The 14,787-nt window shown below is 41.1% G+C and overlaps 1 long non-coding RNA gene across 6 annotated transcripts in view; it reads left to right on the top strand.

The window, feature by feature from the left end:
• LOC110218183 (uncharacterized) overlaps positions 1–14,787 on the top strand; it is a 65,858-nt gene that overhangs the window by 41,116 nt on the left and 9,955 nt on the right. Inside the window, exons 1-2 of one of the 6 annotated variants that reach the window (XR_013487166.1) lie at positions 2,066–2,132; positions 5,596–5,708. The exons of 4 other annotated variants lie outside the window; for them this stretch is intronic. This is a non-coding gene — a long non-coding RNA (uncharacterized LOC110218183). Of the gene's footprint in view, positions 1–2,065; positions 2,133–5,595; positions 5,709–14,787 lie in introns of those variants that run through there. One more of the 6 variants, XR_013487167.1, reaches the window with a different exon arrangement.

Raw genomic sequence — 14,787 nt, 5'->3', positions numbered from 1 at the left:
GTCTCCTTTGTCAACCAATTCTTTCAGCCTCTTGGGTCTCTGCTTCGACCTTCAACTGTTGAAGCTAATGTTATATTCAGGACCATTTAATACTCTGTCTACCGTCCACCAGTTAATGCTGTAGTTAGTAAGACTCCCCCCAGTGGGGGAGGAGATCACCGTGCACATTCATTCTTCCCACCATGGGGTGTTTTACAGGAGAGAGCGAGCTTGAAGTTTATGGGTAAATACTCTGTTATTGTTTTATTTTATTTAATAATACGTTATTTTATTAAATGCCTTTGCTTTGAACTGAGTATATCCTCTGGCTGACTAGTAAAAGTAAACACCTTAGTAAGCACTTATGAGCTATGATTTGGAAAGGATTCTGATCCCCAAAGTGTGTAGAACCTAGAGAAACCTTCTGGGGATTCATGGGGGAAGAAAGGTGGGGGGCCAAGGTGCTATGTTTATTAAAAACTTCTTAGATGCAATGGGATATGCTTGGAAGTGGAGGATTCTACTGTCATACACAGATACATGCACCTACACAGCTGTCATATTTCCTAATACAGCTATAAAGGTGTTTGACAGAGGCTGGGGAGGGGTAGGGATGAAAAGACTGCAACATCTGGGGAAAAACTATGCCCCTCATGGTCCCAGCTGTTGAAACCAGATTCAGGAGACAAGCATGAATGCACTGATGCAGTGGAAGGGAGAAGTTGCTGAAGTTATGTCTTTGAAAAAATTCCTTTCTCTTCTTCAAGTCAGTAAACCATAACTAGCAAACAACTGGAAATAAAGTAGATAGATGCACATCAAATGAAGAAAGGCTAAACAAATTGTGGTACATTAATATAATGGAATATTTAAGAAATAATGTATGTGATGAATACAGAAAAGCATGTTTAGATTTATAAGAACTGATGCAAAGTGAAATAATCTGAGTTAGAAAAACAATATACCCAGTGACTACAGCAATATTAATGGAAAGAACAACCAAAATATAGTCAAAACTTAGAGTCATCCCACATGTACAAAAATATTCATAGCAGCTTTTTTTGTGGTGGTAAAGAATTGGAAATTGAGAGGATGCCCATCAATTGGGGAATGGCTGAGCAAGTTGTGGTATATGAATGTAATGGAACACTATTGTGCTATAAGAAATGATGAGCAGGCAGACTTCAGAAAAACCTGGAAAGACTTATGTGGTCTGATGCTAAGTGAAGTGAGCAGAACCAAGAGGACTTTGTACACAATAACAGCCACATTATGCAATGACTAATATTGTTAAACTGAACCCTTCTCAGCATTACAAGGATCTAAGACATCTCCAGAGGCCTCGGGATGGAAAATGCTGTCCACATCCAAAAAAAGAACTATGGAAGTCGAATCACTATTACTTATTTTTACCTTCTGTTGAGCTTTGTTTCATCTTTCTGATGGTTCCTCCTATTGGTTTTAATTTTTACTTACAACTTCACTAATGTGAAAATATATTTAATAGAAATATAAATGTAAAGCCTATATAGGATTTTGTGCCATCTTGGGGAGTGTGGTGGGGAGGAAGAGGGAGAAAAATTTTCAACTCAAAAGCATATGGAAGTGATTGTTGATAAATCAAAATAAATTAACAAAATTTAAAAAAAACCCAAAACTTAGAGTCATGAAATTATGAAGAACAAACTTGGACCAATCTAAAGAAGAGATATGAAAAGACTCCTTTGAAGAGGTGGGGGATCCACAAGTGTGGAATATTGCATACAGCATCGTATTGTTCAATGTGTTGATTGGTTTTGCTGAATGTTGCCTCTTTAAAATTTTTTCTTTAATATAAGAGAAGGCACTTTGGGGTGTGGGGAAAAAATAGAGGGGGAAATATAGGCAATGCCCAAACAAAAGATGGCAATAAAATTTTTTTAAAAAGGTAATCATAACTAGGGCTTGAGGCTGGTGATCCGACCTAAATTCTTGCCTCCATGCTACCAAGAAAATTGTAACAACGTAATGTTGTAGATGTCTCAAAAAGAATGCCTGAAGGACATGTGCCTACAGAACGGGATATTTTCTTTCTGCCCATTTTTGTAGATTCTTCCTGTGGAGACAAGTATTATGTTCAGTCCTGGATGGCACATATTAAGAAGGACATTGAGGTGGGTGAGATCCCTGGAGGAAGGTGACCGGAATGGTGAAGGGTCCTGAGGATTTGTTGAAGGAACCAGAGATATTTAGCAAGAGAAATTTAATAAAAAAAAAACTTAAGAGGAGACGTGCTAGCTGTTTTCAAGTATTTGGAAAGTCATCATGTAGAAGAGGAATTAGATTTGCTCTGTTTGACTCTAGAGGTGAAAATCAGATGTATTGGATGGAGTGGAATGAGCTACTTCAGGAGGTAGTGAGTTACTCCTCATTGGAGGTCTTTACTCAAAAGACTTCCAACATCAAATACAAAATCCTTTGCTTGGCGTTCAAAGTCCTTCATAATCTAGCCCCCTACTATCTTTTCAATCTTCTTACAATTTACTCCTTACCATGTATTCTTTAATCCAATGACATTGGACTCCTTGGTGTTTCATGAACAAGATACTCCATCTCTCAGCTCCAAGCATTTTCTCTGGATGTCCCACATCCTGGAATTCTGCCACTCGTCATCTCCATCTACTGGCTTTCCCGGCTCCCTTCAAGTACCAACTAAAATTCTACCTTCTATAGAAAGTCTTTCTCCATCTGTCTTAATTCTTTTGACTTCTTTCTGTCAATTATTTCCTATTTGTCTTGTATATAGCTTATCTGTACATATTTTGCTTGCTTATTTTCTACCCCATTAGACTGTGAGCTCCTTGAGGGTAGCGATTATCTTTTGCCTTTCTTTGTAGCGCCAACACTTAGCACCTGGCAAATTGTAGGATTTTAATAAATAGTTATGGCTTGATTGTCTAAATGAAAGGCATGGATATTATTCTCTCTCTTGAGTTCCAATCTTTCATCCCCCAACTGTCTATTGAATATTCAAACTGGATAGCCCATAAGTATCCCAAACTCAACATATTCAAAAACAAAACTCATTATCTTTCCCAAAAAAACCATCCCTTTCTTAACCATCTCTATTTTTGTGGAAAGAACCACCATCCTTCCTGTCACCCAAGGATCTGTGGTTGGTCTTCTTCTTGTCATTTTTGACATTTTCTCCCTTGCCAGCCTTATTCATTTCTAAGGCTTCAACAACTACTTCTATGTAGACAGTTCTTTCTCCACCCCTGGACCTGTCTGCCAAGCCGTAGATTCATATCCTTAGGTATTGTGGGGACAACTCAATCTGGATGTCTCATTAACATTTGAACTCAATACATCAAAAACTTGGTTTCTTTTCTTTTCTCCTACACCTGGTCTTCCTTCAGAATTCTCTACTTGTATCTGTGGTGCTACCATCTATCCATTCTCCCAAGTGCTTAATCTTGGTCTTTCTTTGACTTTTTCCTTTCTCTCACCCATAACATACAAAGTAACCAAGTCCTGTTGATTTAACTTTTTCTGTCAGTCACGTTCTCATTGTTATGTAACGCCTCTTCTCAACAACCACCTCTGGAACAGAATTCAAACTCCTCTTCCTGACATTTACAGCCCTCCACAATTTGATACCATCCTATCATTCCATCTTTATCTCACGTTATTACCTTCTACACTCTAGCCAAGTTAGTCTCCTCTTTGTTCCTCCAACAACCTTCAATAATGCTATTCTCCCTATGCTAGTATTACAGTCCCTCCCCTCTTTAGTTGTGGAATTCCTACTTGTTGATAAATTCCTTACCTTTTCCTTGAGGTCTAGCTCAAATATCAGTTCCTGCACGGAAATTTTCCTGGTTCTCCCTGTCAATAATGATCTTCCTCACTGGACCTCACCTCACCCTTTGTTCTCCAACTTTCTAATAATATTATTTACATGTAATGCCTTGTTATCTGTGTAAATATGCTAAACTTCGCATCACCCAGTGTTTTGAACACAGTAGATGTTTTCATAAATATTTGTTAAATGAAAAAATGGAAAGGATTGGTTAGATAAAGAAGGGAGGGAAGTCTAGGTGGGAGAAATAATAAATGAAAAGTCAGAGAGGGTGGAAAGCTGAAGGCTTGTTTTAATTCAATGACCATTTTATTTATTTATTTATTTTGCAAGGTAATTGGGCTTCATTGAGTTGCCCAGGGTCATACAGCTAGTAAGTGTCAAGTATCTGGTCTGAGACAAGATTGGAACTCAGGTCCTCTTGACTCCAGCACCAGTGCTCTATCCACTGCTCCATCTAGCTGCCACCATGACCATTTTCTTATGTGTCACTATGAAAGGTGACGGGGAGACAAGGAGCCATCATTTAGTAGGGAAGATGTGACTTGAGTAAAAAACAAAATGGTGCAAGAGAGAATGTGATTAGAAGAAAAGAAAGCATAAAACTCTTCTAGAGTTCCAGTGCTTCAGGAAAATTTGGGGAGGAAGAAAATACTTTCAACTGGAGGTTCAGGAAAAGCTTTCTAGAGGAGGTGCCACCTACCTTGAAGGAAGAACAGGATTTCAACAGGCAGAGGCGAGGAGGGAATGTATTCCAGGCATGGGGCCAGCCGTGTGAATGCACAGAGTTGGCAGAGTGCGGAAAGAGAGTGAGAAACAGCTGGTAGAACTTTGGGGTTGGAATGTAGGGTGTGTGAAATAAGGCTAAAAAGATAGGTCGGAGCCAGATTGCAGAGGGCCTGCAATGTGAGCATAAGGAGTTTGCATTTTACCCTATAGGAAATGAGAAGCCACTAAAAGGCTTTGAACAGGGGAGGAACACAGCCAGACCTGTGCATTAGGAAAATTACTTTGAAAGTTGCATCAAGGATAGAGGGGAGAAAGGAGAGGCTGGAGATGAGGTGAACAGTTAAGAGGCAATTACAATGGTCTTGGAGAGAACCTATGAGGGAGAGTCTATAGGACTGTGAGTGGAAAGGAGGGAAGGGATGAAAGAAATATTGTGGAGGAAGGATTGATTGGACTTGGCAACTAATCGTGTGTAGGGGGTGAAGGGAAGAGGAAATTCAAAGGTAAGTGACTCAGAGGACAACAGTGCTATAATCAGAAATAGGCAAGTAGGGATGAGAATGTAAATCTGTGAGGGGAAGCAATACAAGATAAGACTGAAAAGTGATAGCAGGGCCTAAATGTAGAAGACCCTGAATGCAATCGCTAAGGTGTTTAAATTTATTTATTACATAAGGGGGGTGGCTTTGTTTGGTTTTTGGAGAAGAGGAATGATGTGCAAATCAGTGTTCTAGGAAGATTAATAGCCAATATTATTAAAAATGGATTAGAGGAGATTAAGCTAATCAAAATTAGAGCTGTAACTAGGAATTTTTACAGTTGGAACGTAAACCACACATGAGGCAAGCAGCACAAATTGTACACTTAGGCGAGGAGGAGGAACAGGACATCTCCCTGGGGGTGGTGGGGTGGGACACAGAGACATTGGTGTTAGGTTGTTGATGGGGAGGCTGGTATGTGTGAAGTTAGGGAGGGCAGAGTGAGTCAGAGAAGCTTATCCCAATTCAATTTAACCTACTTTTGTTGTTTTTGTTGAATCGTTTCAGTTGTGTCCGACTCTCTATGACTCCATTTGGGGTTTTCTTGGCAAAGATACTGGAGCAGTTTGCCATTTTCTTCTCCAGCTCATTTTACAATTGAGGAACTGAGACAAACAGGGGTAAGTGACTTGCCCAGGGTCACACAGATAGTAAGTATCCAAGATCACATTTGAACTCAGGTCCTCCTGACTCCAGGCCCAGCACTCTATCCACTCCACCACCTAGCTGATGAGCTCTGATGTTTCTATGCTACTAAAGATTACAAATTTCATAAATGCCCTCTAAAGTCAGTGCCCCTAGGGCAAGCTCCAATCATCCCACTTCAGTTACAACTGTGGTCCAGATAGGAAATCGAAAGTGATAGTAGTGTAAATGGAAAAGGAAGAGGATGTAAGAGACATTCTGGAGTGGAGAGGACTCACTTGGCCGCTGATCAGACATCAAGATGAAGGAAAGGGAGAGGCTGAAGGTGAACCAAAGGTTTCATTGGTTGACTAGGAGTATAACCCTGAGGAAAGCATGGTGTATGTAGAACAAAAAGCACAGGATATGGAGTAAGGACTCCTGAGTTCTCATTTTTAACTGTGTGGCTTTGGCTAAGTCACTGACCCCTTTAAGCTTCATGCTTCTCATCTCTAAAATGAGGATGATGATATGCTATTTACTGCATGGGATTGTTGGGATGCTCAAATGAGATAATGTATGTAAAGTGCTTTGTAATCACAAGCCACTAGAGAAATGTGGACTGTCTTTATTATTAATGGTACTGATGCCATTAGCTAAAATAAGGTGGTCAGGAAGGGAAGTCAGTTTAAAGAGCAAGAAGAGAAATGGGTGTGGTTGAACCATATAATCTTTGATATCCTTTCCTGTTTTAAAATTCTTCACCTGTCCATCAATCAGCAAGGATTTATCAAGCACCTACTATTTGTCAAGCAAATATAAAGACAGAAATGAGACAGTCCCTGCCCTCAAGAACCTTACATTCTATCAGTGGAAGGACACAAGAGATAGTAGGTGATTAGCTGTTTGGCAAGGAGGGCACTAGCAGGTTGGGTAATAATGAGAAGTTTCACATAAAAGAAGGAACTGGAGCTGAGCCTTGAAGGAAACTAGGGGTTCTTAGAGGCACAGATGAACAAGGAGAGCATTCGAGACATGAGGGATAACCACTACAAAGGCACAGAGGTGAGATGTGGAGCAGGAACAGTAAGAAAGCCAGTTTTACTGAACTGTAGGGAGCAGTTGGGAACAGCCAAGGTGGTGCAGACGATAGAGCACCAGGTCCAGAGTCAGGAAGATCTAAGTTCAAATCCAGCCTCAGACACTTACTAACTGTGTGACTCTGGGCAAGTCACTTAACCCCTATTTGCCTCAGTGTCCTCATCTGTAAAATGAGATGGAAGAGGAAATGGCAAACCGCTCCAGTATCTTTGCCAAGAAAATGTCATAGACTTGTGTATGGGGTCACATAGAGTCAGACACAACTGAATGACTGAACAACGAGGGGACATGAAAGAGAGTAATTTGCAATAAGGCTGGAAAAGTAGATTAGGGCCAGGTTGAAAAGGACTCTAAATGGCAAAAAGAGGATTTTATATTTTCTCCCAAAGGTAATATGTAGCTATTGGAGTTTATTGAGTAGGGGAGTGACATGATCAGACACATACTTTAGGAAAATCACTTTGGCACTTGTGTAGAGGATGAATTGGAGAAAGGAGTTACTTGAGGCAGAGAGACCAATTAGGAAGATATTGCAATAGGGCAGGCAAATGGTGATGAGGGCTTCAACTAGGCTAGTGGCTATATAAGTAAAGAAGGGAGCCAATAGGCATAAAGACAGCTCTTGACCACTTGGAGAAGAGCCCACAATCTTAAGGCCTGAAAGGCCCATCTAGTGTTCATTTCATCTAAAGCCCCTTTTCCTTAAGCCATTCTAAGCTGAAGAATGCCCATCCTCCTTTTAAAGCTCTCTAGTGTGGGAGATGACTCAAGAACCCTTAGTAATTCACTTCAGTGTCTCTCCACCAATCTTTACAACAAGGAAATTCTTCTTGAAGTCAGACTTAAATCTCTCTTGCTGGTATCTACAGAAAACAAGCTAAAGAGTAGACTAGGGAAATAGGAGTAAGCTTAGTAAAGCAGGATTTATTTCCTAACCTTTTAATTCCTCACTTTTGCAGACAAACTAGTGACATCCCACTTCCAAAAATTCTTGGGGTGTTTAGTTAGGAAAGATTGTCTAAAGAGAAGTTTCTTCTGCAGCCTTAAGGGTGGGAGGGACAGAAGTTGATGATTTTTCCCTTTTAGGCTTGTCATCATTGACATTGCCCTGGAATGTTGGAAGGATGTGGGCAGCAGACAGACCATGTCATCCTCTTCCCTAGAATCATGCAGGAAAGCAGGCAATATCAGGCTCCCAAGAGGGGCAGAAAAACCCAAAGGAGCTGCAGATTTTAAATCTAAGTGGCGCCTGGAGGGAATTAGATGGGCATGTTCCACCTCTTTGCAAATTTTTATAAAGCAAATTTTTGTGGTTATCCAGTGAAAATGCTACTGCTTACACAAGCACTGGGAACTTGGCTCCAATGGGTGCTGGGGGGGTTATGGGATTGTTATGTAGGAGCTACGAGTGAGGGAGCAGTGTGGAATGAAGATGACTAGGAGGAGTCTTTCCTGAGAAGTTGGCTGCTTCCTGAGTAGGTAAGATTTTTGTGTAGGAGCAGAGATGAGGGTTAGGACTGGGTTCCTAATGTCTTCCTCACATGGAGTTTTTAGTATGGGGAAAGGTCTAATAATAGAATCTTTGATTGCTTCTTTTTTTTTTTACCTCCTAACATCAAAAGCTTTTGTGGGGCTAGATTCAGTAAAGAATGGGACTTGTCTACTATGGATGAATGAAAAAAATATTTATGAAGTACTTACTGTATGCAAAGCACTTGTAATGCACATAGAAAACCAGAGATGGTCCCTGCCCTTAAAGAGCTCACATTCTGATGGAGGAGACTGCACATAGAGGAGATTTCAGCTGCAAGTCCCATGGAAAAGTCTCACAGATCTTAAAGTGCTGTTGATAATGCCTACTCTTTAATGTTATTTCTACTGACAAGATTCCATGCATTTCTGATGAACCATGAGGTACTGCTGCCACAGCTGTTGAAGACCTAGAAAAGAAAATTCTCGCCACCAAGCTCCTTGGTACTGCTTAATGGTTAGAAGTGGGCTGTCACTAGTTCCTCTGCAAAAGTAAGGAGTTAGAAGGTTAGAAAGTAAACTGCTTTACTAGGCTTATTCCTGTATCCATAGTCTACTTCTTAGCTTGTTGTGAGCCCCCATCTCCATAAGGGTTGCTTTCCAGGTTGAGGCTGTCAAGCTTGAGATAGAAGCAGGACCTTGGAGGTTCTGTTACTTCTGTCATTCTTGGTCTTACCTGTCAGTCAATGCTTTTTGGTCCTGGGGCTGGCAATGAAAGTGGGACCCTCCTATAGTTATTCCCCTAATTGGTAGCTACAGGACCAGAGCTAGAAGCTAAGTGGGATATCATGAGTGGAGGGAAGGGCCTTGCTATTCCCAAGGCTCTTGGCTTCAGGGTTCTGGGCCATCTTCAGGTGGTAGCTGATGTGGTCCCTGACTCTCCCTCAAGATACCTTGCTGCTTCAACTTTGCTATCCCTATCTCACTACTATGTTAATAATTATTTACACTATACAACTCCCCCCCCCCAAATAGATGCAGAGACTAGACCTATGATTTCCTTGGTAGGGTTAACACCCAGGTAAGGAAACTCCATCTACCATTTCAAGTAAGCATCTTCTCATCCTCTAGAGAGTTCCCTAGAATACTGAGAGGTTAAACATCTTGTCCAGGGTCACACAAAGCCAGTAGGTGTCAGAAGCCAGACTTGAACCCAGGTCTACCTGGCTATGAAACCAGCTCTTTATCCACGATGACAATTTGCCTTTGCAACATGCAAAAAAAATATCAAAATGATGAAATAAACTCGTGTGGTGATGACTTGGAACTCACTTTTCCAGAGTGAGACAGACTGGTGATATCTCCTCCACAGAATTCTAGAAGCATGCCTTAGATGGGGACAGCTAGGTGGTGCAATGGGTAGAGCACTGGCCCTGGAGTCAGGAGGACCTGAGTTCAAATCTAGCCTCAGACACTTGACCCTTACTAACTGTGTGACCCTGGGCAAGTCACTTAACCACATTGCCTAGCCAAAAAAAAACCCCCCAAAATAAAAAAAATAGAAGCACCCCTTAGAGAACACAGTCTATTTCTCTGTTGCTATTAGGTTGAACCCCTATTCCTGTACATCCTCTTCACTGTGCTCCAGTTCTTTTTAATCAATTAAAGTTAATTTTACAAAGGGATATTTACTGATAAGATAGAGTGAGAAGAGTACAAATATTTACCCCTGATTCCTGGGAGCACACTGTCCCATGAACCACCTTGATCCCTAAAAAGAGTGGGCTCAGACTTAATGCAGTTTCTATATAGTGCTTACTGGCATGATGGGAGGACTTGAAGATGGTACTGACATTGCAAGCCCAGGTGACAGGGAGAATGGTGGTAGAGAAGTTCAGAAGAAGGGTCCATTGGGTAGAAAGATATATAATGAGTCCAGTTCCATATATCACAACTTGTTGATGCCTGCTCATCCTTCAAGACCTACTTTGTTCTATGCAAAGTCCAAATCAGGGTTTGGAGGAGGCTCTTACCAGCCACTGCCTGGGAGAACAGAGCCCATTCTTTGAGAGATCTCGCTGAAGCCATGGGGTGATACAGAGAATAGGGAAATTTTCCTAATGGCGTTTGTGCAGCTGTTAGTGAGGTACCTGGCTTCTGGTTAGGTTATAACTGCCCTAGAGAGCTAAGGCCCAGATCCTAAGGGCAGAAGTTGAGAGCTTGCAGAGGAGGGAGGAATAGAACAGGGACGCATTGAGTGATAAGGAAAGGTGTGGTTGTATCGGAGAAAAGTCCTATGATTAACTTTTGCAGGGAGGGTGCCCATCTTCCTACCCTGATTACAACTCTCTTGGGGTCAGGCTGCATCTTTCAGTTTGGGGCCCACTGTACTAGACTATAGCTCCATGAGAACCGGGGTTTTATGCAAGCTTCTGTAGTTGTAGTTTTAGTATAAATCATCCCAGCCATTTATGGACACTTCCAATGCTATATACATTTGCGTTCACATCCTTTCATCGTTGGTTCTTGAACACTGAGAGAAATGCAAAAGAAAGCGAAGGGGGTGGGGGATGCTGATACTTGGGGATTTCTGCCCAGGTTGGGCATGTTGTATCCTTCAGGCTAGAAGATACTAGAGAGTTCACCTCTCCATTTGTTCCATAGACTTTTGATAATAGAAGTACTGGTCAGTATTCAACTACTCAAACCTGAGTTTTGTTCCCATGCTTAGCTTGGGACTTAATGCAATCATGCCGTTCTAGACCATAAGTAGATCTCACCTTATCTGCATAATAAACAACATTGGCCAATCATGTCTTGCTTCACTATACTGACAACCTTCTGTCCCAGAGGGACTGGGAAGAGAGTGGTAATCTGGGGGAGTGTCTTCTATTGGTATATTGTCTTAGAATCGAGATCTTTCTGATTTAATCATTCTTGGTGTTCACCATGATGTAAGATCAAGCAATCAGTGGATAGAGACTTGGGAACATTATTCTAAGTGTTATGATGGAAAATTTATAAGATTTTATCTTGAGGTAGCAGTTTGTGGCAATACTATATTTTTATTTTCCTCAGAACCTAGATCATTGCTCAACACACAATAGAGTTTTTGTATCATTTATTAAATTGAATCTCTTTTCTTTAAAGACCAACTTAAATTCCTCCACTGAAGCCTTTCCTGACCTCTTTATGACCTTTCCTACCCCATATAAAAGTGATCTCTTTTAGGGGAACCACTACCTGCCCAAGTCATCCAAGCCTGCAATCTCGTGGTCATTCTAGATTTTTCCCACTCTCCCACACTCTAGTCATTTGCTGGGTCTTGTTATTTCTATGTCCACAACATTTCTCCCATTCATCTACTTCTTTCAACTCTCATAGCCACCACTTGAGTTCAGGTACTTCACACCTGCGGTATTGCCACAGCCTCACATTTTGTCTTCCCTCCTCAAGTATCTCCTCTTTCCAATCTGTTCCCCCCGCCCCCACTTCAGAATGCCAATTGATATTCTTAATGCAGAGTTCTAACAATGTCACTCCCCTGCTCAAAATGCATCAGTTGCTCCCTATTTATTGTTCTAGGACAAGAATTCTTAACCTGGAGTCCATGAACTTTTTATTTATTATTTTGATAAGTTACTAGGGGCAGGTAGGTGGCCCAGTGGATAGAATGGTGGGTCTGGAGTGAGGAAGACTCATCTTTCAAATGCAAATCTGGCCTCAGACACATAATAGTTGAGTGACCCTGGGCAAGTCACTTGATTCTGGCAAATGCCTCAGTTTCCTGATCTGTGACATAAGCTGAGAAGGAAATGGCAAACCACTCCAGTATTTTTGCCAAGAAAACCCAAAGTGGGGTCACAAAGAATCAGATAAGACCAAAAACAACTGAACCATGGAAGTGTTACCATTTGATAGCTGTATGTTAATATCATTGATTTCCTTTGTAATAACATATTTTGTGCATTTAAAATTATTTTTTTGAGAAGGGGTCCATAGGCTTCACAAGACTGCCTAAACCCCAAAATTGTGAAAGCTCTTGCTCTAGGATAAAGGCTTTTTCAATCTGGCTCCAATCTCTTTTCAGATTTATTTCACATTATGCCCTTTCTTGCAATTTACATTCCAAACTGGCTTTCTTACTGTTCTACCTCCCCCTCCAAGTCTTTGCAAAGGGTATTCCTGTCCTGAGTCACCTTTCTTTTCATTAACCATGATGAAAAACCATGATGACTACTATGACCCACCTCATGGTTTGAGGGGCTACTGATTTACGAATTTCCACTATTTGTCTTGTTGTATTACTTATGGTATACTGAAATGAAAAGGGCAGCTCCCATTTGGGGAGACTCCTTTCTCAAGCAAAAGAAACTTTCATATTAAATATGGCTTATTATGACCCCTTTTGCTTATTTGTTAAGAGTTGATAAGTTTTTTTTTCCTGAAACATAACTACTTGGAGCCTCATAAATTTGCTTGTCAAAAGTGCAACAGCTTAAATTTTTTTCCAACTTTTGCAAAAGGTTTTACCTGCATCCCTACCACCCTAAGATAACAGTAACTTTTGTCAAGAACATCCTTAGGGTTTTTGTTAGTATCTAGGCTGATCTGACTTACCCTCTTGAGATAACTGCCATCTCCCAAAGTATATCATGCTTAGGTCAATTAGGGGAATCACTCCATCACAGGTTTCTCTGAAGCAACTGGCAACTACATCTGAGGCCACTTAAAGTCAAAGGTCAGTTATGAGTTTGGAAAAGGCTATCTTCAAAGTAGGCTTGTAGGTCCTGGCTGACTAGCATTCTCATAAGGATCATAGACTTGTTGCTATTGTTCAGTCATTTCCGGCCCATCCAACTCTTCATGACCCCATTTGGGGTTTTCTTGGCAGAGATACTGGAGTGGTTTGCCATTTCCTTCTCCAGCTCATTTTACAGATGAGAAACTGAGGCAAACAGGGTAAAGTGACTCTCCCTGGGTCACACAGCTAGTGAAGTGTATGAGGCTGGATTTGAACTCAGGAAGATGAGTCATAGATTTAGACCTGGAAAAAAAACACTTGAGGCCATTGATTCCAATCCCCACTTTTTAAGATAAGAAAATGAAAAATGAAAAGAAAAATGAAACTTATTGAAGTTGTCACTGGCCCAGGAACATAGGAACTAGTAAATGTCTGAGAGAGGATTTGAACCCCAGTCTATCCTGATTCCAAGTCCAGTGCCTTGTCCTTTATTCCATTCAGAAAAATCTATTCATGAACTCAAGCATTTGCTGCCTGACCCAATCCTCCTTAATCTTTGGGCTTTCCTTCTACCCTTAATTCATCTTGTTTATAACATGTCTGTACATAGCTGTTAGCATGTCATCCTCTCCATTAGACTGTGAGCTCCTTGAAGGGAAGACTGTCTTTTGCCTTTTTTTCTATATTTAGTGCTTAGCACAGTGCCTGGCTCATAGTACGAGTTTAATAAATGCTAGTTGACTGACTGAGTGACCAATTAGTGCTCTTAAATCTTCTGGAATGCTTGAAGAGATTCATGCTTCACTGATAAGGGCTAAGAACAAAAGAGGAGCCTATGTACTTTATAAGCAGGAGCTAAAGACTCATCCTGCAACCCTCACTGGCAACTTGATACTTGGATCCTCTTAAGAATGAGAAAACAGAAACTCTTACAGGTTTGGAGTAGTTTGACCTTCATTCGGAAGTACCAGAGGGGGCATTAGCAGCTTTCACACTCACTGAATTTGCTATCTAACTGAGATTCATCCAGCTACAATTCACTTCTCCAAAAACTCATATCCTCTAATAAATTCTACTGGAATATGTGTCAGTTGTGGGTTGGGTCTTGCTTTTACCTCTTGGTGGGAGCGAGGTGGTTATGTTTAACTATATTCATTTAGAGAGCATTGATTACTAAATGTTAGGGAATAGTCAGGAGAGCCTGATCACCTCTACAATCCTTCGAATCAGACCCACAAACAGAGAACATGTCTTACCCTTGGTTTGGTGGGAACAATATTCTATCTCTACTCCCATATGCATTTTAGTTAGGTTTTTTTTTTTCCCTTTAAAGGCATTGAAACCATCCCTGAGACTTAATTGGCTCAGGGGACTAAAGGCTCAGGCTCCTGACATCATTTCCTGGTTACCTGAGAACAAAACAGCCACCAGGAGTTTCAGGCTGGCTCTGATGCTTGGATGGTAGACCACGATGAGCAATTCAAAATTAGGGAAACTTCACTCAGCTGAATTAACTTGGGGTGTTCTCAGTGACCATCTTTGTCAAATACCATTTTCCTGCTATAGCTAAGGAAATCTTGCTTGTTAAATCACAGTGACCTGGGAACTTCTCATTTTGTTCCAATATTTAGCAAAAACTACCAGGGAGACAGACCTGAGTCGTGGTGAGGGTTTAGCCCAGAACAACTAGAATGCTCTCCCTCTTTCCCTTTCCTCTTGGTATCCCTACCTCCCTTTAAGCTCAAGAATCAGCATATGTG

The sequence above is a fragment of the Phascolarctos cinereus genome, unplaced genomic scaffold (genome assembly GCF_003287225.1).
Source record: "Phascolarctos cinereus isolate Bilbo 61053 unplaced genomic scaffold, phaCin_HiC Scaffold_5;HRSCAF=322, whole genome shotgun sequence".
Taxonomy (NCBI): Eukaryota; Metazoa; Chordata; class Mammalia; order Diprotodontia; family Phascolarctidae; genus Phascolarctos; species Phascolarctos cinereus.
The sequence above is the reverse complement of the archived record's forward strand: the minus strand, read 5'-3'. Positions and strand labels throughout refer to the sequence as shown.